Source organism: Pteropus vampyrus, unplaced genomic scaffold (genome assembly GCF_000151845.1).
Source record: "Pteropus vampyrus isolate Shadow unplaced genomic scaffold, Pvam_2.0 Scaffold443, whole genome shotgun sequence".
Taxonomy (NCBI): domain Eukaryota; kingdom Metazoa; phylum Chordata; class Mammalia; order Chiroptera; family Pteropodidae; genus Pteropus; species Pteropus vampyrus.
Window position 1 is genome coordinate 230,616 of NW_011889224.1, and position 5,492 is coordinate 236,107.

Sequence of the window (5,492 nt, forward strand, 5' to 3'; positions counted from 1 at the left end):
ATAGAAAGTATAGGAAAGCTATTATTTAACAAAAAAAGACAATCTTGTAAAGTGAATAAATCTTCTATTATGAACCACTTGTTTCATCATTCTTATTTTTCTTATTTTTCTGACTAGCGAAAAGTTTGCCACAGTCCAGTTTCTGAGACTGATATTTCCACACAACTGAGTTAAAATCTGAAGACAACAATGAAATGAATAAATACCAATAAATAACTTTAGAAACGTGTTTCTTTCTGTGTAGGTTCTGTGTACCTGCTAGGACCTGGCCTTCACCTGAGGTCTCTGCTTCCCAGCAGGCAGAGTGACAAGGTGGCCATGCATCCCCCTTGTTCCTCTTCATGACGTTAGAGCATTCTCTCTCCTTCTTCCTTAAATTCCCTAATATCATCAGATTGTGTCAATCAGGCCTCTCTTCAATACAGTTAAACATTGACCACAGGGTCCTTCCTCCATCTTTTACCTTAATTTTAATACTCATCACTCTGTTATTACCTCTACTACTACTCTCAATATGTACAATATGTAAAATGTAAACTTTTGCTATGAGTGCTTTAGAAGTATCAGTTCCTTAAGTCATCATAATAACTCCCTGAAGTAAGTAGTATTATTATACCCCTCTCACAGCTGACAATTCTGAGTCCTTGGGAGGTTAAGAAGTTGGGGAGAACCTGGATTGAACCCGAGGCAGACTGCCTCAAGTCCATGTTCTTGACCACATGCTAGGCTGCCTCACAGGTTCTAGATGTCCTGTCCTTTGAGGATATCACCCCCCACCCTAGTCCAGTCTCTCATTCACATGGTCATAACCTAGGACTTGCAGTTAGCAGGGCTATAATCTCTTATCTGAAACTCTGGTCCTTCTGGAAATCAGAACTTTTTAAAAATTTTAAAAGACTCACCCATTATATATTTTGAATATATCAATGAAGTGTGTGAAGCACTTGTAATCGACACATGGCTATCTCTGTATCAAAGTACCAATGTTCAGACAGTGGTAAGAAGTAACGCTAGAAATGTCCTCATGTCAGATTTTGTCACCAAATTTATTAGGACACAAGCTTCCAGTGTTATAGCATTTGGAATTTCAGAATTTGGATTTAACTAAAACCTAAAATCTCTCCATTTTGTGTATTTGGTCACCTTGCAGGCTCGCTTGCTCTAGAAAGCCAACTACAAGTAACTTTTAAACTCTCACTTGCTGGATGTTGTAACTCTCCTCCTCACCAAGCTTAAATGCCAACACCAGTCATTCTAATCACTCCTTAGAAATAAAGTTGATTGGAAGAAAAGATCAGTCACTTGTAATTTTTTCTGTTAATAATTACCATATTCTGTCTGTCTATTTATCTATAATCTATTATCTTCCCTATACTATACCATCTTACCAATTTTTACATAGTAACTCAGTTTTAACTGTTTATTCGGTCCTTTTCCTATCTATACTCACAAAATTCTATATGGTAGATAACAGTACTCCCATATTAAAAATGAGTAATCTGAAGCTGGGGGAAGTCAGTAAGTTGTCCAAGATCACAGGACCAAGATTTATCCTCAGAGCTTTCAGAGTGGAACTCCTGTGCGATGATTCTCTAGAGACATTGCCTTTCTCTCTTAGAAGATGGGCTCTCTCTACAGCTTATACCCAACATATGTACGGACACTCTTTATCACTTTTAAAGAGATAACATAAAGAGTAGAAAAAAACACAAATGGAAGGTGGGAGAATGACTTCATATCTCCCATAGCTCCTGATACAGGAAATAATTAATATTAGAGAAGAAGAGTTGGAGGATCTTAAAGATCTGCTGCAAATATTTATATTAAAAATACTTAACATTAAGATATAATTCCTAAGATACTTTAATCACTTTAAGATGTAATCTCTAAAATATACCAATGAAGCTACAGTTTTCTTTCGTTAGATAAGAAAAAATATCTCAGATATATACGCTCAAAGATATTCTGTGAAAATGAAATGAGACACATGGATAGACCTAACTTCAATGCTCTGATGAGAACAGAGATGTGTATTGGTAATAGCAATTTTAATGAATTTATATTATCACGAATATTAAAACGATAGAAATAAATTACAAAGTAAATTACCTCATGCATATACACTGTACATTACACATAAAGTTAGAGTGGTAAAGGGATATTGAAGTATGTATATATATATATAGGAGTCATAATTACATATACCGTTTTACAATCGGGGCTAGAGATTTTTGGTTTTGTTGTTTTTAGTCACAAAATATATTGTGATTGTTTTTCCATATCAATGTACACAAACTTTTTGGCAGTTTTTAATGGCTTCATAACATTCCCTTACATTAGTAGAACATAATTTGTTTAATTTATCCTATATTGATGTAGGTTGTTTCCAGTTAATAATTAAGGCTTATCCAATGAATAAGTTTGCTTCCTTGCCTGGCTCTTTTCTTAGGATTATGGTGGCAATAGAAGTATAGAGTCACGTGACTTGTATGATTTCAATATTTATACAAATATTTTAATCCATTCCAGAAATGAGAAACTAAATTATATTTTCCCTAGATCTATATGAGCATGTTCAACTTTCAGGGGAGCACTCAATTTCCCAGACTCTAGTTAACATCGAGTATTGTTGACCTTTCTAATATCTGCCAATTTAATATATCAAACTCTATTACATTTTAAAATTATTGTACTTTTGGCATTTTAATGTGTTTCTTGGCCATTTGTAAGTTTCCTCCGAAAAAATGGCCTATTCGTCCATTTAGAGTAAAATTTATTGCTTTCTTACTATTGTGTAAAAAGCTTACACTTTTAAATCTATTAACCTTTTTTCATCATGTATATTGCCAATGATTTTTTCCAAGTTTGTCTTTTTTTCCCCTTAACATGACTGTTTACATTTGATGTTTAAATATTTAAATTGAGTGCATGAATTTTGATGGGTTTTCTGTTATAATTATACCAATGAAAACTTACAAAAGCTATATTTTCTCTATTTTTTTAACATCTGAAAGAAATCAGTTTTGGTTGTCTGAAATAAATGAAGCAATATGCTTAACAACATAGTGTCCCAAGAATAATGACACATCAACATTTCTTGAATAATCCATCTTTTTCCCATAATATACAATACATTGTTATTTTTATCATGGACAATGTATGAACTTTGGATACTGCTACTGGAAATAAAATGACAGAAAATTGAAGTCCATCATGCTGGTAGTTAGAACAGCACACCTCATGGAAGAAGAAAACAATCATTCAAGGGACAATCTCTATTACAAAAATTGTACCATTTGCTCATGGTTATTTCCATGATTACGAAATACGCCCCCAACATATAAAATATGAATCTTGACCTGAGTCAGAATGGCTTGTGTATATGGCTCAGAGACCTCTAGGAGCTCCAGAAAGACCGACGCTCAAAAACAAGCTTCTCAAAATGAAAGCAACATAACCAAGTCCACAGACAGAAAAGAAATACGAAAATGTCACAGTGAACACAAAATCAGGAAACCTTTGAAAATGACAGAAAGGCAAGCTTGGTAGGCAAGGTAGGAAAGATACGGGAGGCCTGCAAAGATAAAATAATTAACAACTGACAGAGCAGGCAAGTGCACAGATTTGAGGAGACTAGAAATCATGAGCTTTGTGTTCACCACTCTTAGTACATACATTTCTAGCAAATGCTAAGAGAAGTTCAATTCACCAAGAAAGAGAAAGCATAAAGGTTATGCTGTGGAAATTGAGGTACCATTTTTCCCTCACCAATTTAATGAATCATTACCATGGAAGATATTTCATATCATAATTATTGAGAAGTTTCCATTATGTAACCATGTCAACTTCAAATCATTCAAACTATCAATTTGAAATTTAGGCTTATTTACAAATTAAGTTATGGTTCATAAACTGTCATTTATTACATGGCAATTATAAGTTTTATTGCTCTTCTACACAAAGGGTAAAAAAATCATCAATCAAATGATTTAGAGCAGAATTAGAATTACTGAACCAGCAAAATATCTCATATCCATAAGAAGGGATTATAAAACCCAAAAACCAATCAGTGAATGAATCAAAAACATGTGGTGACCATGAGATCAAACACTAACTGTGAACTGAACGTTCTAGCTGCTTTTCTCTCTCTCTTACCCACCCTGGTCTTCTAATTCTCTGATAATGTAGTTTCAATCTTTTTAGTCTTTTTTCCAGCCCCCCCAAAATATATTGAATCATCGTAACATGAGAGATGTGAAAATAATAGAAATTATATCAATATCCAATTTGATTTACAACAAACTGACACCACCTATGGAGCAGAGAGCACATACTAATTGCTCCATTCCATCCTCATGGGCATCTGTATGCAAGGGGCAGGATCCCTGAGATATTAAAGCAAATTCCTTACCCAGACACCATACGGACATTCAGCATAATAGATTGACTGCTACCCAAATGTTTTCCCTGGAGAAATTAAGCAAAGCAAAGGGAAAGAACAACAACAAAAAAAGGCAACAGCCCCATGAAGTCAATCACAGAGAAATTTTTGACAAGTTGAGAGTGAGTAGAAGACTTTGTAAGGAAAGAAGAAAAGAAATCAAAGAAAACAAATATGTTTTTAAGTTAGCAAGGAAATAGTCAGTGGAATAAAAAAGAAAATTGAGGGAGGGAAGTGTCTGCAGGGGGCGGGGTGTGGTGAGCTCTTAACAAATGGTGTCAACAAACACTTAACAAACAGGCTTTAACATTTATTAGTCACATAATTTTGGGGGGAGGTATCAGGGAAGTACATACACTAATATAATTGAAAAACATTGATTTACCCTATTAAATTTGAAGAATATGTTTTTCTTCATAATAATAGTCGATAACAAGATTTTCAAAAACTCATTTCATTGGGACAGTGTAAAGATATCTTCAACTATCTCAATCTAATTGCTTACATTTGAACAAAGAACAAATTCTTTGCTGATGAACTGTGCTCGAAAACCCGACCACTTACAATAACTTTTATGGCTTTCCAAAACCATGGCTAAAAATAAAGCATAAATCAAAGCTCATGGCTGAGTTATAATAAGCACATCAACAGCAAATCTCATAAATATAGGCAGGGGTTATAAGCCCATAAAGGCATTAATTAGTGTGTCAATAGAATTAGGTAACTACAAAATCATAAATGCTACCACTGTCATCCCCAGGGTTTTAGCTACTTTCCTCTTTCTGTTGGCCACTCTGGATTTATAACTATCTGATGATGATTCTGTATTGCCCGCAGTAATTTCAATCCTTTTAGTCTGTTGTCTATCCAAAGGAAAATATTACTATAGAGAATAATCATAATGAGGGTAGGTATAAAGAAGGACAGAAAATCTATCAACACCCAGTTTTGATTTACTACTTTCTGACCACCTCCTATGCAGTTGAATACACTATATTCCTCCCAGGTCCCCAAGGCCTAGGCCAGGACAGCACTGATTGAGGTAGGAAAG